Source organism: Pseudorca crassidens, chromosome 2 (assembly GCF_039906515.1).
Source record: "Pseudorca crassidens isolate mPseCra1 chromosome 2, mPseCra1.hap1, whole genome shotgun sequence".
In the NCBI taxonomy this organism is placed as follows: Eukaryota; Metazoa; Chordata; class Mammalia; order Artiodactyla; family Delphinidae; genus Pseudorca; species Pseudorca crassidens.
This window is the reverse complement of record NC_090297.1, coordinates 173,340,948-173,365,375: the sequence shown is the minus strand read 5'-3', so window position 1 is coordinate 173,365,375 and position 24,428 is coordinate 173,340,948. Positions and strand designations below refer to the sequence as shown.

The window sequence follows — 24,428 nt, the reverse complement described above, 5'->3', positions numbered from 1 at the left end:
AGGAAGAACACTCCTTGACATAAACCATAGCAAGGTCCTTTCTGATCCTCCTCCTAGAGAAATGGAAATAAAAAACAAAATAAACAAATGGGACCTAATGAACTTGAAAGCTTTTGCACCGCAAAGGAAACCATAAACAAGACGAAAAGACAACCCTCAGAATAGGAGAAAATATTTGCAAACGTATCAACGGACAAAGGATTAATCTCCAAAATATATAAACAGCTCATGCAGCTCAATATTTAAAAAACAAACAACCCAATCCAAAAATGGGCAGAAGACCTAAATAGACATTTCTCCAAATAAGACATACAGATGGCCAAGAGGCACATGAAAATCTGCTCTAATTGTTAGAGAAATGCAAATCAAAACTACAATGAGCTATCACCTCACACTGGTTAGAATGGGTATCATCAGAAAATCTACAAACAACAAATGCTGGAGAGGGTGTGGAGAAAATGGAACCCTCTTGCACTGTTGGTGGGAATGTAAATTGGTACAGCCACTATGGAGAACAGTATGGAGGTTCCTTAAAAAAACTAACAATAGAATTACCATATGATCCAGCAATCCCACTACTGGGCATATACCCAGAGAAAAGAATTCAAAAGGACACATGCACCCAATGTTCATTGCAGCACTATTTACAATAAGCAGGTCATGGAAGCAACCTATATTCCCATCAACAGACGAATGGATAAAGACATGTGGTACATATATACAATGGAATATTACTCAGCCATAAAAATGAACAAAATGGGGTCATTTGTAAGAGATGTGGATGCATCTAGAGACTATCATACAGAGTGAAGTAAGTCAGAAAGAGAAAAACAAATATTGTATATTAATGCATATATGTGGAACCTTGAAAATGGTACAGATGAACAGGTTTGCAGAGCAGAAATTGAGATACGGAAGTAGAGAAAAAACGTATGGACACCAAGGGGGGAAAGTGGTGGCGGTGGGGGGTGGGATGAATTGGGAGATTGGGATTGACATATATACATTGATGTGCATAAAATCGATGTCTAATAAGAACCTGCTGTATAAAAAAATAAATAAAGTTAAAATAAAATAAAATAAGAGGTAGACAGGATTTGACTGATGCGCTATAGTTTGCCAAGTCCTGATCCAGATAATCCATATAAAAAATATCTATCTATCTGTATATATATATGTATACATAAAAACTTTAGTTTGTATCCTGTTTTCCAAAATAGTGGCTGAATTGTCTTTAATTTGCTTAATCTTTCACTGAATAACAACAGTAAAGGCAAAAACACCAACAACAGCAGTAGCATAATAAAAACAAATAGTACCAATCAGTGAACACTTTTTGTGTAAAGGGCCAAACCTTAAGCACCATATACATTTTTTAAGAAAACTGAAACCTCCTCCAGATTCTATAAGTTTAATTATATGTTCACCTCCAGCTACAGATGAGAAAAGAAACTACAGATTTTACCCTTACCAAGTGTGACAACTAACATATGGTGAAGGCTGATCTTGACCTGGTATTTCAGCCCCAGCACTCATGTCTTTAATCACTCCACTATAATGTTTCCATTTCCTCTTTTCTGAAATGGAGGTATTATAATATGTACATGAAGGGATGACTGTGAGGATTGCCTAAGGTGGTATCTACAAAAACATGTATCAAATATACTGTGGTTTGGAGTTAGTGTCTATTTTCCCTCTCTACTACCTTTAACGTCAAATATTCAGAAACATCATTATAAACTTGGGTTAACTTGGTTGTAGTATAGTTTTATCATCAGACCCTAATCACCTGCAAGTGTATGGTTTCCCTTCGAGTAGATGTCCTGAGGGTTTAGCTATTTTCAAGAGCATTGTTTCTTTGTTTATTAAAAATTATATTAGGGCTATTTGCTCAAGAGATTTATATTTTCATGTATATTGTCTGATAAAATGTGTACAAAAATTATTTTTTATGATGCACTAGGCTGCTGAACTGAGGCTTCTGTGTGTAGTTAGTACGTTTATTCACAAAATCTCTACTGGTTATTGAATTGTAAACTAATTGTGATTTTACTAGAAAAGGCTCTAAGCCAATACAATATGTTCTATAGGTCAACTAGATGAATTTCAGAATGAAAATTTTGATAAATCTATTTTGGCTACAGAGTTGTTTTTTCCTGTATTCCTGGATCTTGAAATGCTGTACTTGTAAATATTTTTAATTAAATGGAATTAGAAAGGAATAAAATCATGTTAAATGTGCAATAAGACAATGATGAATGAATAAAATGGCTCTTAAATATGAATTTCCTCTCTTTACTCAGTTGGATTAATTCCAAATTCTTATCTCGTGGAGATGGCTTACATAAACAACAAGAAAACAGGAAATTATAATAGCATCTGAGAACTATGAAATTCTAATTTCAAGCATTTTAACATGTTACATAGGAAGTTTAAATTTTGCATGTGATATAATAGTTGCTGCTGTATTTTGTCAGAATATTTTATTCATTGTCATAACTCGATTCTTTATGTATAGCAAGAAGCAAGAAGTCTAACTTGCAAAACAAAATATCTTACAGAAATTTTTCTGAACTTTATTTTTTACTGTTATTATTTTTTCTCCCCAAAATGTTGCTTTTCTAATAAAACCCTATGAAACTTCTCAAGAATACAATAAAGATATTATCCTGTCAAGAGAACATTTGGGTGCAATCCAAATCATTATGTTTAGGATTTATAATATGAACTAATTCAGAGTAGTACATTAAACCCTTTAAAACAAGGCAAATAAAAAAGAAAATAAAACAAGGCAAATAAAGGTTATAAAGCAGGATTCAATTTTAAGGCATGACATCAAGAAATGATTGATTTTAATTATTTTGGAAGAACATTATCAGTTGTTTAAATGTACTTCTTCAAATGTATTAAGCTAAGGAGAAATATATTTTTCTAAAGATGTAAAAAAGTTATAAGGCTCAGTCAAATCACCTATCAGCAATAAATCTTGCATCAGTTTTACACTCACCAAAAATTGGTTTTATGAACCTGTTCTTTGCTATGATGCCTTTGGATTTAAGGAGGAAAAACACAGAATACACCTACATGTGTTTCATTTTATTAATGTAAATTAAATACTTGATTAAATCCTTTGCATAATTTTCCATTACACAATGCTCCTCATACCACAACACTTTCATAGCTTAAGGTCAGGAAAGAGTTTATTTCGTTTTACAAATAGCTGGACTTCCTTTCATTAGGTATAGAGAGAGCCAGGTGAGAATTTGATTTATAAATATGTGGAGTTCAGAGGAAAGTCTGTTCTCTACTATGTTGATTTTGTCAGGGGACAATTCTCTGCGGTGTCACTACATGTTGTGTGACAGCTTTTTTCTTGGACTATCTTTTCAAAAATGTCTGTAGAGCAAAGAACCCTGGAAAAAGAGATAGTATCTCCCTCTTGGGCAAAGGGCAGATTTTTTGTTTCCTGACCAGGATAATAAGAATAATATCTTTCTCCCGAGCAAAGGTTGTGCAGGTTTTCCAGCAGCCTCTGTATAAGATGGCGGTTTCCTAAGCCCCGGAATTCCTCTCCTAAGACAATATCTTTTTGGGAAAGCCTCCTCTTGGGCCACTACTCGTCATGCCCATGGATCCTTGGGGACAAGGGGAATTGATGTCAGCATGCAGTTCTGCTTGTCTGGAGTAATAACGTCCTTTGTCTTTTACTCGGGAGTCTCTGGTATTCTACCAGTGTTTATGACACTGTGGCAAGTGAACAAATCTCACAGTTTTCAGTTTTTGATAAACTTCTGTCTTCAACACCTCTTCTTGGTCTTGAAAACACTGTTTTTTAAAAAAATTTTACATCCTCCTAAATCTCTTTTGGAAGTAGGTCACTTATAAATAAATGTAATTTCAGTGCCAACTGTAGTATCATATCTAAAAAGCCTTCTCAGAGTTTATCTGAATCCCATGGCTTATTATCTCATGAACTTTAAATTCCTGCATCTTAGAGGGGAAAAAACAGCACACAAGGTCTGTTCTCTTTGAACTCTGCAAATATAATTTGATATTTTAAGCTAATTAACGATCATCAAGTTGAAAGTCTCAGAAGAAAGAAAATCTGGGTTCAAATTCTAGGTTTGCAACTTGTTTTATTTTGGGAAATTAACTCAGTTTCACTGTACATCAATTTCCTTATCAGTAATTAAGTGATAATAAATCTGTTAATTCTCTGTATATCAATACCCACTTCGTTGTGTTACTAGGATTTTATAAACTGATACATAAACGTTTTCTTGTAAAAGAGTCTCTTTCAAATGGTAAGTATTCAAAATTTTAATTATTAATAATTCAGTAATTTATCATTAGCACAGTAGTTGGGTAGAAGAAAAATAACAATCTAAAATTAAAACTGTAATTTATGCTTTGTTGGAAATATCTTTCCCAACAGATATTTCTTTGATGGTTGTAATGTTCATATTCCGGGTTGTCCTATGCCGTAGCCATTAGCTACTTGCTACTAACTACCAAGAACTGACTTTTTTGTTGTATATACTGTTAATTAATTCAAATTTAAATAGCAACATTTGCCTAGTGGCTACTGAAATGAACAGCTCAACTTTAGACTCTGCATCTACATCATTCACATTCTTTTGTACTGTGATTTATTTTCAATACAGATTTTGAAATTTTGCATAATACATAAAGTAAATTTTGAGCAAAATATGGGAAGATGTTAAAAACTGATATAATGGGTACTGGACTTATAAGTTTGTTGTATTATTTTCTCTACTCTTCTGTAATCTTGTAACTTTTTAAAGAAATAGCTACTGTATGTTCTTCAGTGTTCTAAGGTATTGACATAGTTCATACACCTGCAAAATATAAATCTGTAATTTTGTCCTTCACTTACAGTAACCTATGAGGAACAACGGTTAAAATATGACCAGGAAGAGTATGCACTGTTATTAGGTAGAACACAATTGAATATATAAAAAGAGACATTAAATTGCTTTTGGGGGACCAGAGATTTCTGCTATAGAGCAAGAATCTTTGTTGTTGATAATGAGGTAGTTTTAAGAATTGTTGAGGGAAGCAGAAAGATAAAAAAGGGGGCAAAATAAATTGAGAGGAGGTGACAATCAGACGTAAGAAGACATCTGGAGTCAAATTTTAGAAAGACAAATGTCTCATAGCAGTTTTAAGTTCAATGCTTCACTGAGCAGCCATTTATAATGACTCATCACGCTTCCTCCTGATACTGCAGTGAAAAATCCACTTTGCCTACAATGCATGAATATGGGGAGGAGAGCTTGGGCAGAGACATACTGAGATCATTAAAATACTGTCCTAAAAGCAAAATAAAAAAGGATAAATTAAAATAAAATAATTAAAAGAAATAAATTCATTGGTGAATTAGTTGGTCAGTCAAATGTTTTAAACAGCAATGCTAGTCGGCAAATTGATCCTTAGTAAATTAAGAGTTTTCAATTTTTTATCAGTTGAAAATGGAAATGTGCAGAATTCCAGTGGCTGATTTTCAAGAGAAAGAAAGTACCTGGAAAACAAGATTTTTCCTTAAAACAAATATGATGCCTTTATTTTGAATTCAGCTATCTGTTCTATTCAATATGAATATATTGCTATGTATTCAAAAAGTAGATTAGGATGGTAATTTATATACTAATTTATAACTCGATAGTGAGCTAACAAAAATCAATGGTGGTATAATCCAAAAAGCCCAAGGAAGGGGCACTTACAACCATAGAAAATATGTAATTTACTACAAAACAGAAGAATATTGGACAGAAGTAGTTATATATGTGTGTCAATTTTTTTCCCTCTTTCTTATTCCTGTTTATAAAATACCCTACAATGTGGTATCATTCTGTCTGTGATTTTGAGGGACATATTGTTGTAATGAATGCCATGAAATGAATGCAGTAGACTGTTATGTGTAATCAAAAGTGAAAGAGGTGACTTTCGGCTGAATTATTCAGGGAAGACTAGGTGTAATTGGTAGCTTTTGGGCTGGAAGTTAGAGCTCAGGTAGTGTTTTGGCACATGGAAATCACATAAATGATCTGAGAGTGTAGAAATATAAGGGGAGGACAAAGAATTCCCAAATCTACATTATTATATAATAAATGTATCCATATACAGGTAGAACTAGTCTCTTTTCCTCCTTTACTTCAAGTATCTGAGTTAATAAGTTAATATTTTTCTGAAGAAGCCTACTTTATATCTGTGAATGCACCAATTTTGTAGCTGAGTAAAGCATCCTGTATGGGAAATTCTTCTGTGTAACTGCTGCACAACACAAAGGGCTTTATAGTTGCAATTTTCCTGTAAAATGTTGGATGAGGAAATTCGTCATATTCACAAATCTCACTGAATTTTGTTAAATAAGCTTTAGTTAGTAATACTTTGTGGCAATGTTTATGAACACTTTAAAATTCAATGGTATAATTACATATGTTGCTCTGTGATTGTCTAGGAAACAAACGGTACAATGCCAAAACAGTTTTTGTGATAAATGCTTCTCAAATGGCCAGGCTGTTCAGAAAAACTCACACATATTTTCCCTTAAGAATATAATAAAAATTAGCAGAAATATGGAAAATTCTAAGTACTGATATATGGTAAGTTTACTTACAATACTAAAAGCTCATACATGTAATTTATGAATAGTATTCAAAAGAATTATTCTAAGCTATTTAGAAAAAACATTTGTAAAACTTTCAGATATTGACAATAATACATGTAGACCATATAAATATGTATAAATTTTACTGCAAAAAAAATGTATGAAAAAAGAATAAGAGGTAAGTAAGAAAAAAATGCCCCAAATAATAAACAATAAATATGTCAGTTTGGAAGGTGTTCCTATGTTAATCCACACGCATTTTTTAAAAAAATAGTATAGCACTTCTAATTAACATTCAAGACAGCAGAGTAATTTTCCCTGTTCTTTCCTCAAACACTGGTAAATAAGTGTAAAAGGATTTTTTTTTTTCAGGTGAAATCTCACAGGGAGCAAGAAAAAGGGAAAAAATATGACAGAAATCCAATTTTCAAAGCTGAAAGGCAGAAGGATGTATGCTAACTGCAATTAACAAACGCAAAATACGAAAACAAAACTGTTTTCAGAAGAACTGGAAATATGCAAGGCTAAAGAATGGACAATATCAGACATTTAAAAAAGTGATGTCAGTGTGGATCTAAAACAGAAGTAGCTAAAAGTCTTTTGAAAAAATATTTAGATCTAAAGGCTTTGTAGGCCCTCCTTCACCATGACAGAAACGTGGTATACTTTCTTTGAAAAGAAAAAAAAAGCAAAAAAAAAAGCAATTCTAAGTCTATCTATATAAGACTGTGAGGTACATGGCCCTTCCCCTCACTGGATGCCATGACAGTGAGAGCCAGTGTTATTCTAGACACAGGAAAATGAAATGTTTTTCTCTGGTTAATCTGAGCAGCCTGAGCACAAAGACAAGAACACTTAAAAGTTCAGAGTCAACCAAATAAATATTTCATTCAGTTGTCCTGTGGTAAAGAGGTAAAGCCTGTTAGCCACCAAGCCAAATCAACAGACACAAAGAAATCCTGAATCATTTTGTGGATACCATGATCAATGGATCACCAAGCATTTGAGGAACATCCGTAAGAGGGAAGACTGAGACTAGCAAACAGAACCTGGAGGAAACTTAGGCAATATCCTTAGGAGAAGAAGGACAATTATCCTTAGAGAGAAAATGTATTACACCCGTGAAAGAAGAAATGAATGGCACACAAAATGAAACAAATTCAAAATATGAAGATCAGAAATTAAAACACACACACACACACACACACACATACACATATGAGATAGGAAGACTAAGATTTTTAACCAGTTCATGAAATCCATCATAAACCATAGTTTTAGAAAGGAAGAAGAGTAAAAGTAGAAAGAAAAGTTTACAGTAAATATTTATTAGAAACAAAGGATAAGTGTTTCCAGATGAAAAAGACTTTCTATTTCAAATATTTCATTTAAAAAATATGCACACAAAGGCAAGCCATTGTGAAATTAAAGAATAAAAGGGGCAAAGAAAAGATACTAAAAGCCTTCAGAAAGGAGGAAAAAAGTCCACATGAAAAGAACAGAGGGCTTCCCTGGTGGCGCAGCGGTTGAGAGTCCACCTGCCGATGCAGGGGACACAAGTTTGTGCCCCGGTTCGGGAAGATCCCACATGCCGCGGAGCGGCTGGGCCCATGAGCCATGGCCGCTGAGCCTGCGCGTCCGGAGCCTGTGCTCCGCAACGGGAAAGGCCACAACAGTGAGAGGCCCGCGTACCGCCAAAAAAAAAAAAAGAACAGAAATTAGAACAACATCCAACTTCTTGTGAACCCAGGAGTCTGAACAAATGTTTTCAAAATTTTTAGTGGCAAATAGTTTTCCTTCTAAATTTGACGTGCAAAAATATCACCTATGAACTATAAATTTAGATAATCAACATAGTCCAGAACAATATGCCTGTGTGGGGGAAGCCACTGAAGAAAGCATTTCACTAAAATGTGGAACCAAATAAAAAAGGAAAATGTAAATTCCATATAAGGAATTTACAGAGGATGAATTCCAAGGGTAATAATGAAAAAGAGGTGTGCAACAGGCCTAGAGCACGTCCCATCCAGCCCCAGCAATGCAAAGGGATCCAGGACATTTATATTTTCACAAATTGGGAGCATGTATCCTGCTGGTGGTAGTTTAGGATTCAGTTAGCAAGAAACACAAAGAGAACAAAACAACAAAAATGAAGCAATTTTCAATAACTACTGTAAAAACAAAAAATACAATCAGGTATACTACAGGCTCAGTTGTAAGTAAAATATCATATAGCCATAATAATGTAAACACTAATACACAATCTAATGAAAATAATGCTATAAATTTATTGGTGGATATATTGTGTGTGTATTTACATATAAGGAAGTGTGAATTGGATGTTTCTCCTCTGTAATAGAGAATATTCAATAATACATTAAAATTAACAAATATGATAGGTATGATATGTTTATTATTCTATAATTTACAAGTGACTGTCATTTTTCAATATTCAATAAATTGTTGTTTAGTATTTTTTTTAAATCCTCAGTAATTTTAATAGATTCTTCATTACTCAAAATTATTAAAGATCCATAATGATATTACTATGATGATGAAAATGTTAGTGATAGTGCTGCTGTATTTAAAATGGATAACCAACAAGGACCTACTCTACAGCACTGGGAACTCGGCTCAATACTATGTAACAACCTAAATGGAAAAATGTAGAACTGAATCACTTTGCCATACACCTGAACCTATCACAACATTGTTAATCAGTTATACTCCAATATAAAATAAAAAGTTTTAAAAAAAAGAAAATTTGGTGATAGTTTCTAAGATTTCTTGACCACCCCTTAGTAAATTACTTGAAAACTGTGACATAATGAAACATTGTAGTTTTCTTTGCTTGGTTCAAAAACAAGAGAAAGATTTGGTTGTTATAAAGAATAATGATGTTTGCAAGAGATTCTTAAACAAGAGCAAAAAGAGAGAAGGTGAAGAAAGTAGAAATAATAAGGCCTTGATATCAATGATGCATTAGTGAGTGAGATAACATATTTTAATTTCTTTCCATGGTAGAGTATAGGAAACTTATTCTAGTCTGTACATCATTTGAATTCAGGAAATATTATATATTATTTAGGATGTCTGCTTGGGTTTCAACTTATTACTCTTAAACTTATCCCCATTCTCAGAGTTAGGGTTCATGCCTTTACTATAGTCCATGACTTTCCCCCCCGTCTACAAATTATTCTCCTGTGTCTAGAATAAGATGGGCTGTCACTGCCAAGGCATCTGGTGAGCAGAAGGGCCATGTGCCTCAGACGTCTATACGTAGACTTAGTTGCTTTTTTTATTCCAAAAAGATAGAAAAGGGACACTTGAACCATTTTAGCCTCCCATCACAACAGGGTTTTACTCTTTTCTAGTACTAATTTTAACTTCCCTAGTTTACCTAGTTAGGATTTCCTGAAATTCATAGCACAGTAGAAAATTCCATTTAAATAATTAAGTAATTCTGGTTCCTTAAGGAGGCATCCATTTTGAACATTACATTTAGAATTTTTAAACTAGGCACAGGATTTATTGTTTAGATAAAATATAGCATTTAGGAAATGTTTTCTGCTAAATTTGGTCTATTCTAGACAACGCATTAATCAAAATAATAATGTATTGATAACAATACATTGTTATATGTCACCTGTGCTTGAGTAAAGGTGAGAATTTTGTGGTGATAATCAGGAAGTAGTGCATGACTTATCCACAAGTCCAATTTAAAGTTAGAAAAAAATACCAAAATTGTTCAAATTACCAGCTGCCTATAAAGGAAAAAAAAAAAAGGGGTAAATAAGGTAAATTAATACATAAAAAACAAATCAGAGGAGCAAGACATCTCAGTAGGGAATGCTAGTAGAGCTTGGTTCTGTGGAGAGAAGTTAGCTGGCAGTTATGATAGTGAAAAAATACCATAGCCAATTTAATCAACTTCAATAAGCTGTGGTTAATAAGCAAATATGGATTTGGGATAGAATTGTGTTGCATAACGGGGAAAAATAAGCCCAGTTATATATATACTATAATGCTACAATATTGGCATTAGTCATGCATAATGTTAAAACAATAATAGTGATAAAATACATAAAACTACTGAACTCAGCTGGCAATACAGATCCTAGACTGGCATAATTTAATTGAATTAACAATAGTTATCAGGATAAAACCACTAGATTTTTGTGTTGAGCAACTGATTTAAATCTAAGGGAAGTGAACAGTGAAGCTGAGGCCTGGAGTGTCTCAGTTGGTACAAGGTTCAAACTTCCCCAATAAGAACAAATTGTTAGTAGGTTCTGGTACAAAATCTAAGGAAGGCAGAAGCAGGGGAAATGCAAGTAGAAATGATATATAACTTTTCCTCATTTTTCCTTTTGAATCTTTCTCTTTGTTCTTAATTGCCATATATTCTAAAATACTCCCCAATTAAAATTTCCCCAATATTTTACACTCTTCCTTTTCCTAAATATTCACAGGAAAGAGCAATTCACCTTGCTCTTATGTTCTGCTTCTGCCCTATGAACAACTTTCTTTTCCAGTAAAGCTTCTACCACCATGTTTTTCTAAGTAGTAACTATGATACCTTCCTAATTATTTCTTGCCTTAGATCAAGTGCAACCTCTATGTCTGGGCCACCTTAGAAGAGAGTATGCAATATAGCATGGCACAACAGTGCAGTGTGATGGAAACACTGCCTCAAACCTAAAGTGAACAAAACTACTTTGCATAATGAGATTTACAACATCGTTTGGGAACGAAACTAGCATTTCTATTAAATGAGGAAGTATTTTGATAGAAATTTTTGTGTTTATTTCTTAATTTTAGCCCAGTTTTGGATTTTTGGAAAAATTAAGAATACAGTGGAAGAAGTCCTATATACCCTGAACTCAGTGTCCTCTATTATTAACATCTTACATTTACATCTTACATGGTACATTTTATATAGTTAATAAGCTAATATTGATACATTACTAATTAAAGTCTATATTTGATTCAAATTTCTTTATTTTTTTTAAGTCAATGTGATTTTTCTCTTCCAAGAACCCATCCAGGATAATATCGTTTAGTTGTCATGTCTCCTTAGGGTCCTCTGAACTGTGACAGCTTCTCAGATTTACCTTGTCTTTGATGACCTTGACAGTATTGAGGAGTACTGGTGAGGTATTTTATAGAATGCCCCTTATTCTTCAAAATATTTTCCAATATTTTTCTCATGATTAGACTGGAGTTATGTGTTTCAAGGAGGAAGACCAGAGGTGTAAAGTGCCATTTTCATCACATCCTATCAGAGGTAAATACTATCAGCATGACTTGTTACAGGTGATGTATTGATAAGATTTAGATGGGAGTAAAACCTCTCCCGGAAACCTAGTTATTTGCCTTTCTTGGTTGACTATCAATGAAGTCGGGTAAAATTATTTTTAACCCGATAACAAGATATACTTTTGTTTCCAGAAAAACAAGAATTTTCTAAATATTCTTTGGTCCTATAAACGTTTCTACAAAAATATATATCTTTGAAATGGTCTGTTTCGAATTCTGTGATTAAGATAAGCTTGAAATAATAGTAGGAACACACGTAGTTAGAGCCTCAGGGCTCATCTTCTGTATGAGGGTATATGCCAAGCCCTTAGAAAAACTGGACTTCCCTTTTTAAACCCCTTTGCCTCTCCTGGCGTTGAGGAAAGGAAAAAGAAAATTAGAATGTAACTAAAATGCAGTCAGTAGAATATACAAGCAGGTAAAGCTGGACTCTCAGTGAAATGTGAGCTACAAATAGACTTATTCAACCACTGAAGACAGCGAAAACATTTGCTACCCTGCCATTTGGCAGTGGCTGGAGACAAAAATCTCCTTAAAAAATTTGAAGCCACAATTTCCACTAACATGAATTTGCAACCCAAATTCATAATCACTAGGTAGTCTGTAAAATATCAAAGAAAAAAATATAGTTTAAGGTGATCCTGGAGGAAGGCTTCTGGATATTTGAAGAAAATGGCGGCTGTCTCGTCTCATTCTACCTTTTCTGTAGTTCCACCAAAACATTACAAACTATTAATGGGACAAGCACAGGTACACAAAATGATGCTTTCATTATAATCTGTAGACAATAAATGTCCCAAATTCAAAATAACTCCAAGCAAACCAATGATTCCTAGGAAGTACCACCTTTGTTCCTGCCCTAATGCAGGGGTTTGTGATGAGCAAGTGTGTGGAGGAAAAGGTCATGAGAAACAGAAAAGGGGGAGGTAATACATTTGATCTAAAACCACTACCAGGAAGAGTAAACCTGACCTAAGTCTGGAAGTACTAGAAGTGTATGCCACAAGTCAGGGCTAATCAACCCGAATGGATTGACACTTGGAACCAGATGACTCTTTCTTGGGGGGAAGTGGGGGCTGGCTGTGCATTGTAGAATGTTTGGCAGCATCCCTGGCCTCTACCAAGTAGAACACATTAGTAGCAAAATTCTGCCCCCTCCCCCCCTGCCCCCAGGGGTTTTTACAACCAAAAAATGTTTCTAGACCTTGTACAATGCCCCTTTTGAGACAAAACTGTCCCTCCCTTCCCAATTGAGAAACACTGATATAAATGGAATGAAATTATAATCTATTAATTTGAAGTGTCAATCTTTAAAAAGCATAGTTTCTGTGACATTATAAAGAAGAAAATAGATGAAGTGGTACTTTTTGACATTTAGTTGGTTGAGAAGGAAATAATTAAAAGGGGTAAACATAAGGTCTCTCATGACAATAAAGAGCCATAATTCAGAGAACACAGTCTCTTTTATTATCTTTAAAGAAAATCATATTCACTAAAAAATCTGGATTTTGCTACCCTGTGAGAAGTAAATTTCATTAAACTGGGTATCCTGTATACCACCCAAAATTGACCAAAATGAAATAAATCCATGAACAATCTTTTTAAATGCAACATAATATACCTGAAGGAATGAAACTTTCTCCCTGAATAAAATCACCATAAAACAAAAGACTGCACTCAAATTGAATAATCTTATTCAGTTCCTTTAGATACAATACTATATAATTATATATAAATATATACTCAGGATAGGGAAAATCACCTTGAGTCAGAAAAAAAAGGGAACAAAATCAAATAAGGAAGAAATGAAAAAAAAGTTGATTAAACTCAAGAAAGAAGTGAAAGGAAAAGAGACTGTGATCTTCCTTTTTCAGACTCTGTATTACCTCTCAAGGCACTCAGGAAAAAAAATACGGAACTCTCACTAATAAAGACTAAATTAAATTGCAAGACAGAATAGACTAATGGAAATTTAATAAAGGGCATTGAAGAAAAGCAAGAAGACAACTAAGAGAATAAAATGAGATAAAGAAGGAAGTAAACATTTCTGTATTGAATCCTACTGCACACATGGACCATACAATTCCCTTTTCAGAAAGACATCCCAATGCGTCATCCATTTAGTTCAGGGTTTTACAACCTTGGCCATACTAACATTTTGGACCAGACAATTCTTTGCTGGGGGAAGTGTGGTAACCCTGTGCAGTGCAGGGTGTTTAGCAACACTCCTGGCCTCTAACCATTAGATGCCAGTAGCACACCCTCCCCAGGTGACAACCAAAATATCTCCAGATGTTGGAAAACGTCCTGAGATTGGGGGGAGGGGTAATCATTCTTAGCTGATAACTATGGATTTAGCACATGCAGGATGAAATAACTTGCCTTACTAGATGTCAAAGATTAGAAAATTAAACAATGCTGTATAGTCAACAGAACTATGAATGATATTAGAAGAACAGAAACAGAACTAAACATATGGAACATTGTTTTATGACAAATTGGCATTGCAGAATGGGGGGAAATGTTTCTTAACGAATGGATTAATGTCAACTGCTTATACCTATTTGATAAAACAGGGAATTGTATGCCATCCTTTTCCCTATCCATAAAATTTTAATCCCAAATAACTAAATCATTAATATGAAAGAATAAATTACAATAAAATTGTAAAAGGCAAAATAGAATAATATCATGAATCAAGATAGGGAAATACTTCTAAGATATAAAATATCGACTACAAATGGTAAGATTGACAACATTTGATCACAGCTAAATAACTAACCCTTGTTCATATAAAGATACAATAATGGAAATTAAGGATCAGGCCACTAAAATGTGAGATAACATTATATAGATAGATTAGACAGGTTAGATAAATGGATGATAGATTGATTGATAGACAATAGATAAAGACATAGATATCCTGACAGATAATAAAAAACAACAAATCAGAACATAGAAAGTCCTTCTTTGGAGCAATAAGAAATACTGACTATGCAAAAGCAAAACAAGAGAAACACTAAAATAGCTAAAAAGAACAAAAGAATGGCTGATAAATATTTGAGGAGATAAAAAACCTAATCAATAGTCTGGGAAATGCAAACAAAACCAGAAAATATCAAGTATTGGTAGGGTGTGGAAATAGGATCACATATATTTTTATTGGAATTTAATTGGAATAATCACTTCTGGAAATAATTTGGGATTTTTCAGAAACATTGAGGTAAAGCTCTACCTGAAACCTAAAATGTTTAGCTGAAACCTAAAGTGTTTCAGCTAAACACTGAGGAATGCTGAAGGACCGATTTTTTTTTTTTGACCAATCTCAGTTAAACATTGTTCCACACTGTTGTTCCTAACCCCTCTTGCTAATCCTAGAAACTAATACCTGATAAAACCTTAATTCCTGCCTTGAAAGCCCATCATCCTATCACATGACAAATACAACCTGAATTACCCGTAATTCCCGAGATTTTGAAGAGTGAGCAAGCCATAAAATCAACCTGATTATGACCTTAGCTTGTCTAACCTACAAATTCTTCAGAACACATGCTGTCTGACACAGCAGTATTCTAAAGCTGTTTTTACCTTGCAGTGTTCTTAATAAAGGGGTGAGCTAACCACTTTGGCTTGGGTTTTCTTCTTCAATATTTATGATCCAGAAATATTACTTTTTATGCACTCAAAAAACGCTCTTATGTTCAAAAGAAAAAAAAAATCATTGTAAAATAATATTTATTGTGGTTTTGTTTCTCATGGCCCAACTGAAGGAAATATGTGTTATTCAAGAGTAAAATAGATAAATTGTGTTATGTTCATAAAATGGAATACTACCCAGAAGTTAAAAAAAAAAAAAAAAGGCAAACATGAATAGTTCTTTTTAGGTATGCTAAATTGGGATAAAACACTGAGTGAAAAATCAATCACAGAAAAATACCTATGCTATATATAGTTTAAAAAAATACCAAACTAAACAATATATGACCACGGAAACCAGCATACATGGGGAAAAATAAAGAAAAGCAATGAGATTATAAACATAAAATTTGAATAATGTTTTCTACTGTGGGGCTGGGAAAGGGATGGGGTCAGGAAGGGAGATGTAAGTGATATTTCAAAGATAACAATTACATTCTATTTCTTAAGATAGCGCCTTTGCATTTTGTTCTCTACATCCCATATCATTCATAAATATTTGTAAATCTACTCTATATTTAAGAAACATTTGCAACCAAACTAACAAATTAAGAAGAAGAAAGTTATGTAAAGAGAGTTTAAAAAGAAGGAAAAAAAGAGAGGAAGAAGAACAGTACTTCAAATAATTTTGTGGATTTAAAAAAAAAAAGTGATAACCTCTGGGAAAATCGTTAAAAGCACAGTCATCACTTTATGTCTTTTTGCAACATCAGCATTTGCTTCCTAAGCTTCATCTTATTCTTCAAAGGGCAATTCATGGTCAAGACCTATTAAAAGTGTCCATGAAACTCTATGTCCTAGAACTCCCTTACTGTTAAAAAAAAAAAAAAAAAGTCTTACAAAGCTGTCATATTTGATGCCTTTTTCATGTTTTCTAATATATGATGGACTTCATGTTTAACTAGTTTCCAGACTCGGGAGTGTTAAAGAGATTCCATTATATAAAGAATTCTGTTTATATGCAATACTGATTAGAGATAATTCAACTGACAGAGATTTATTTATAACAATTTAAAATGAAAAATAATTTTGTCTTTAGACATTTAAGGCTTTTCAGTTTTAATACGAGCTACAGTAATCCAGTTGGATAGCTTCTCACTCAGAATGGAGTAAAATCTCCTGAGTAAATGTATTATCCTAAGGCAGTACCACTACTATTAAATGCTGCATTTTGCCATTACCAAAATGGATTAGAAGCATGAAATCTTTCTTTATTATAAGCAATAAAAGCAATTTGCCTGAACCTATTACAATATGTCTAATTTATTAACCATACCTTGAAGTACAATATGCTTAATAATTTACACTTTTGAACTACTTCTATATGTCTTTTACTTTTTAAAGAGAAACATAACTGCGAGCATATGGACAAGTCATTATTCTAATTAGAAAAATACTGAAGGCTTAGAGTTCATTCAACAAATCAATATTTAATTAGCAATGTGCCAAACTGCAGATACCAGTTACTATAGTATATGTTACTAAAATGAGATGTTCGTTTATCATTGATGTAGCCGTGAAGACTAGGTCACAGAGATCCAAATAAAAATGGAATTAAGTACCCACATGGCACTGGCAGACAGCCAAAACACCTCTTCTATGTGACCTCAATAATGGAAACACGTCATCAGATTTGTAAACAAAGCATTTCATCTTTTGTCATTTTTATAGTTGGCTTGTATATGTGACTGAAAGGAGCTTAACAGTGGTAAAATCACAGAGCAGAGTTTCACTGACTTCTATTAATTCAGATATTTATTTTTTTAATAGTCTAAGCTTTTAATAAAAAAAAGGCATTCATAAGAAATTTTAGTTTTTGTGTTCTTTATGTGCTTTAATGCATTTACATGATTACTACAGATAACGAAAGCTATTACTTCTCTTAACCTTGAAAAATGAATTAACATTAATATCAGGTGAATTTCCCAGCATGGTGCAAGTCAGATATAAAAAGTAAACAATAAAAAGAAAAGAAAAATAAAGAAATGCTCATAATTTGTGAAGTACATAGAAGGAATACTGATTACATCAATATTCTGGTAGTCTCATTTTATATTAAACATACTTCTTTAGAAATAGTGTAAGCTAATATGTGCATCCAAAATGTATATATATTTATTGTAGTTAAATATAACAATTAATAATCAATGAATACATTTACTGAATACTAGTACTGTGCTGATTTATATATGAGGTACTGAATTTACATATAAACTATTCTCTAACTTCTGATATAAACTATTCTCTAACTTCTGATATGTTAATATGATAGAATGCTATATAGAAGTTTGTTTTTAAAAAAGTAAAAGTTAATGTACTAAATAGGAATAAAATGTTGAAATATGTAATTGAAATACAGAAATCAGAGTTTGAGCTAAGTATTTTTTTATTTGAAATATAAAAGTATCCAAGTAACTGATAATACAAATATTAATCTGAATGAGGTGACTTAAAGTGCCTTAATGTTTGAGAGACAAGATACAAATAAGATGAACACATGCATAATATTTCATATAGGAGGTCATATTCAATCTAGCAGTAAAGGAAAGTTTGATTTAGATATGCAAAGGGCATTCTGTGACATGGGAGAACACAAATTAAGATATTTAGTGTGAGAAGTGATTATGAACTTAGGGAATATTAATTGTATGATGTGCCAAAATTAAAACACAGAAAATAATTAAATAGAAAACTTGTGCTGTGGAAAGAGAGAATTTGATGTTGATAGAAGAGAAATCAATATTTTTATCAGAAAAGCTCAAACCAGTATGGTCTTTAAAGGTGTTGTTGAAAATTAAAAATAAGCCTTATACTAGCTATATACCAACATTCAATAAGACTGTGCTTATTGATCTCCTTTTTAAATTAATGTAGCCATGTATTCCTCAATGCACTTAAAAGTACCTTAAATGAATATTTTCATAAGCATTGTTTAGTTTAAGAAAAGAGCATCAAAGTCCACAGAGTCAATAAACAAAGACAGGAAAGCCAAAAGATAAGAAAAATCTATTTGTATAGCAGTTAAGAGTGTGATCTTTAGGGCAAGATTTGAATCTTTGTCACCACTTCCTGGTTGTGTGACCTTGACTAACTTATCCATTATGTTTCCAAATTTATCAAATGCATGTAATAATAGCATTTATTTCAAAATGTTTTTGAATTATAGTCATTAACATACTTATGGTATCTATAACAATATCTGTTAAAGAATGAATTCTCAATAAATATTGACATATTGTTTCATGTTCTTCATTTTCACAAGGTTTGGCTAAACTAAGCCAGAAAGGTTGACATATTTCAACATTATACAGAAGGTTTTATCATAAAATAGCTGCCATTATCTTTTGCAATTACTAAGGGTTTTCAAGCAATAGGTTTTTAAGATTTTTAAATGGAAAATTGAGATGCCTATCTATCTATCTCTGTCTCTATCTCTATCTCCGTATTTTATCCTAGGTAACCAGGTTAAAAATTTCAAGGGAATTGAGGAATTTGAAACAGCTACTGTGGAGAATATTGTAAAGAGCTAATTAGGGAACAACTGCAGTGTCAGAAAGCGTTAAGAACCCCTTTCATGATGTACTAAGAATGTATAATGACTACAACCTGTGCTGGTGCATTACTGCATTATTTTCTTCAGCACTCATCAACGTGTGTGTGTGTGTGTGTGTGTGTGTGTGTGTGTGTGTGTATGTGTGTGTGTGTATGTGTGTCTATGTGTGTGTTTTTAAAGGCAGAAAACTGCATTGATCCAAGTTTGGGATATTACCTGCTGCTGGGCTAGAAGAAAATGTGTAAGTGCATATTGAAAGTGAATCTAGATAGGGAAGAACGTGTAAATGGAGTCAGCAGAGAGCCATAAAGTACCTTATAGGTTTAAAAAAAAAAAAAGTGGATTTAATTAAGTGAAGGAAAAGAAATTATCATTGCATAAAAATAAACATTTCTTATGTTAACACACTGAGATTTCCAGGTTAACATCCTATAGGAGCTACCATTACACAAAGTAATTTGTAATGTTCCTCATTTGCATAAAATTGTATATATAGTTGTTAAACTAGAGAAACTTGATCAGCACTGAGAACAAAAAACTCAATAAATGGAACTTATTATTTTGAGTAAAATTTTTTTTTAAAAAATCTATAAGTATCATTGTATTATAGACCACATAATGAGAAATGTGTTGAAATACAACCATACTTAAAGATACCTACTTTTGATAGCTTGTTGGCTGATTTGGAGTCACAACTCTAAATGTCCCCGGTTGGACTGTAAACCTGAATGATATCCATAACTAATTTTTAGACATAAAATTATAGGTTTACATATCACTGGAGTGGACCCATGCAATTATTAACCCAAGTAGAACCTATTATTTTATACAGACTAATGTCACAATTTCACCACTGACTTTGGAAATTTTCCATAATATTTACTTACTCTAGAAGACAAATGATCAAATTGTATATATAAGCATCTAAGTACAAAGAAAAGGGAACTTTGAAAATTTGTATAATATTGAAGAATAAAACTACAATAATTTCTGTAAAAAACATTTGATATAGAGTAAATCACTGTGAACTAGACTTTTATTTTTAACAGTATTCCATATATCTTTTATAGCGTGTCTGTAAGTTTTTAAGGGACTTAACTGTAGGGATTCCAACAGCCAATGTCTTTTGAGGACTAAGCTTATGGAATATAGTCCATTGTTCTGTGGTCCTGATAAGTCACTCAACAGTTATCTGACACAAAGATACCACATCCAAAAAACAAAACAGGGCTATAAATCTCTTCCTCTGCAGGATGTTTGAGAAAAATATATAAGATAATTTATTAAGATTTCTTCCTACAGTTTCTGGTACAGATTAAAAATATGACAGCTATAATTATTTTCTACCACATGTTAATTTTATATACTGCTTTAATTTTTATTAAAAAGTACAATTTAATACGAATTATAAACATATCACATTCTAAGTACAAAAATATGGAAAAAGTTTGACTATAAGAGATGGCAGTTTCCCTCAGTCATTTGCCATTGTCACTGTAGTGAAAAACAGAACGAGTATTTTCTATCAGAAGAGTTGTATTCTTGATTTTTTTCAGGGCTGCAACATCTAGACATTTTGCACAAGAAAGGCTGATACTATTTTTATGGAGGAAAAAACCTTATACTTCATAAACCATGTTCTGAAGTAGAGAGCTATGTTCTTTTTCTCCTCGAAACAATACACTTTGCCTACTGTTAAAAGTGCTTTTGGGGCTTCCCTGCTGGCGCAGTGGTTGAGGGTCTGCCTGCCGATGCAGGGGACACGGGTTCGTGCCCCGGTCCGGGAGGAACCCACATGCCACGGAGCGGCTTGGCCCGTGAGCCATGGCTGCTGAGCCTGCGCGTCCGGAGCCTGTGCTCTGCAACGGGAGAGGCCACAACAGTGAGAGGCCCGCGTAGCAAAAAAAAAAAAAAAAAATGCTTTTGAAAACCAGATTTGCACAACACACCTGAGAATTTTTAAAATATATTCTACAGGGTAATAAAATATGTGACTTCTGTTTATTGTTGAGTTCCTTAAACACAGACATATTTCGGCAAGTAGAGGATTGTAGTTTGAAACTGAGCCATCAATTGATTAATAATTTTGGTACCACAAAAGATTATGTGCAGATAATAATGTAAGACATTGTATTTAAAATATTTTATTTAAACAAATGTAAGGAGCATCTATAGAATATATGCATGTCCCACTAATTCACTTAGTTTTTAAAAGAGATGTTCTTAGAAACTTGCTTTTTTCACTAAGGAATTCTCTTATATGGCTCTTTTTTACAGGAATCCTTGAAATTAACGTACTTCAATCCCTCAATTTACGTAATTGAAGAGGAATTTTGACACATCAAATGCATTTTAAAATGAATCTCTGCCACACAGAACAGCTTCCGTGCTAAGAATTTACTGTCAGCTATAGTAAAAGATATTATTTTTGAAATTTTATGATCAGAGATTTCTGGTTCAAAATGACAGCTGGTTTGCAGGCCCCAAGGGAGCCTTCCACAACTATTCATTAAATACTGATGGAGATACAGTGAAATATTTTTAAAACCCTTAGCAGCCTTCTATAGTAATTCTGACAGATAACCTAATATTGGTGTCTTGTATGAATTGACACTAATATGAGATAGTTAAGAGTTAGATGGAGGAAAAGCAGAAAGACATAGAGCCAGGCTTTAACGCATAGATTAAATCCCTAAACTTCTAAAAGCCTATTTTAGAAGCGTTAAGCTGTTCCATAATTCTACCACCACTGATCAACTAACTGAGACACAGACTCTCTGACAAGAGGAGACCTCTCTGAAACACTGGTTTGGAGCTGTTCCCTGAGACGGAGATTTCAAATCACTGCTAATAACTGGAAGAACACAGGAAAAAACAGGTGACGGCAAAGTGCATTGTGAGGAGAGTGGTACCTCGCACAGGTAAATTGCTGTTAAGTAAGGGCAAAGAAAACATTACCTGGTCGCAGTGCTGGCTGACGAGTGCAGTCCTCAGTGTACAACATTGGCTCAGTTCTTTGGCTTGATACCAGAAAACCTGGAAACAATGTTGGGAAAAACACTTAATCAAAGTAGAGCACGGCCAGAAGATGAAGAATTGCCAGAAATAGGGAATTGGACTAGGAACTGCACACCAACCTTCCCTTCTGTTACAGATTTGAAAATAGAATCTGGAAATGGTGCCAGTTAACAGGAAGTGAAATTCAAGGTCAATTCCTTCATCTTACCTATTAAGACAAGAGCTGTATAGACCTTCCCATATAGCGGATGAATGTGAAGAAAAGCAACAACATGGGTATTATGAAAAAAATACTGTGAAGCAAGGGAAACTGAGAAATGGCATAATAACAAATAAACTTACTGCTGGTTCTAGATAAAAATACTGAAAATGTACACAGATGTGACTAGAATCAAAAAGGTAAATGCATGCCTCATAATTTATTAATCTCTGTGTATAAAAGGATATTCAATAGAATATTTAAAGAGATAACAACAAATTTAAAGAATCAGAAATGCAAATTTCAACAAATATGAGTGATGAACTCACTGATAATCACATTAATAAAAACTATAATAGTAACAAGAAACTATTTTTCCTATTATTTTGAGAAAAAATGTTTTTAAAAGGTAATATCCACTGTTGATGAAACATGGAAAATTAGATAATTTCATGCATTGTAGTGTGACAGCTAAATTCTACAATCATCTTTATTTGGCTGCATGCAAATTTCAAATGTACAAACACTTAAACATGAAACCTTAGTTCTCAAAACCTTTCCAATATTAATACCTGCTAGAAATGTGTAATCAGAACTGGCCAACAGAACTTTCAGTTGGTGGAAATGTTCTATGTCTTGTCTGTCTGATATCATGGCCTCTAGCAAGATGTGGTTACTGAGCACTTGAAACTTAGCTCCTGTGCTGAGAACCTGAACTCTTAGTTTTATTTTATAAGAAACATATTTCAATTTAAAAGGCTACATATGCCAGTGGCTACCATATTTGACAGGGCAGATATAAAATACTGTATGAAGCTTGAGAATATTTATTGAAACATTTTTGCAATGACAAAATAACTGAAACAACCTAAACATTCACAAATATGACATGTTAGTACATATACAAGCAAATTCATGAGGTTGATGTTTATAGATCCACATTAAATAGGAGTCCCAGGGACTTCCCTGGTGGCGCAGTGGTTAAGAATCCACCTGCCAATGCAGGGGACACGGGATAGATCCCTGGTCCGAGAAGATCCCACACGCCACAGAGCAACTTAGCCCATGCGCCACAGCTACTGAAGCCCACGCCTAGAGCCCATGCTCTGCAACAAGAGAAGCCACTACAATGAGAACCCTGCACACTGCAACGAACAGTAGCCCCTGCTCTTTGCAACTGGAGAAAGCCCGTGCACAGCAATGAAGACCCAACACAGCCAAAAATAAAACAAACAAATAAATTTATTAAAAAAAAAAAGGAGTCTCAAATATAATAAAATTAAAAAAAAATAGTAACATAAAAACACAGTAAGTGGGCTGCCCTGCTAGCGCAGAGGTTAAGAAACCACCTGCCAATGCAGAGGACACAGGTTCAAGCCCTGGTCCAGGAAAATCCCACATGCCGTGGAGCAACTAAGCCCGTGCGCCACAGCTGCTGAGCTTGTGCTCTAGAGCCTGCGAGCCACAACTACTGAAGCCTGTGCGTCTAGAGCCTGTGCTGCACAACAAGAGAAGCCATCTCAATGAGAAACCCATGCACTGCAACAAAGAGTCGCCCCTGCTCTCTACAGCTAGAGAAAGCCCGAACGCAGCAAGAAAGACCCAATGGAGCCCAAAATAAATAAATTAATTAATTTTAAAAAAACCAACAGTAAGCACTACAAAATATCAGCTATTATTGTATCAGAAATTGTACAAATTTAGGTATCTAATTTATTTATACATATATGTATATATATGCAAAATAAGCACCAAATAATATTCTTAATTTCTGGATATGTGATTTAAGGAAGAAAAAGTGCTATTCAATTTTTTATTTATTCAATTATGTCTCAACTGATTTTTTACTTTTAATTAATTGAATTTTATATAGTTTCTAACACATAGCAATTATGTTCTTATAAATAAACTATTGGATTTATGAGTAAGGCCCAAAATTAAATAATTTAAATATTTAATTTTATTTAACAAGACAGAAGATGAAGAATACAACAAGATGAAAGAAAGCAGAT

The 24,428-nt window shown here is 33.4% G+C and overlaps 1 long non-coding RNA gene across 2 annotated transcripts in view; it reads right to left on the bottom strand.

Annotated features, from left to right (window-relative positions):
* Positions 1-22,287, bottom strand: part of LOC137212191 (uncharacterized) — a 214,822-nt gene extending 192,535 nt beyond the window's left edge. For both annotated transcript variants that reach the window (XR_010937390.1, XR_010937393.1), the window contains exon 1: positions 22,158-22,287. This is a non-coding gene — a long non-coding RNA (uncharacterized lncRNA). The remainder of the gene's footprint in view (positions 1-22,157) is intronic.
* Between the last annotated feature and the right edge of the window lie 2,141 nt (positions 22,288-24,428).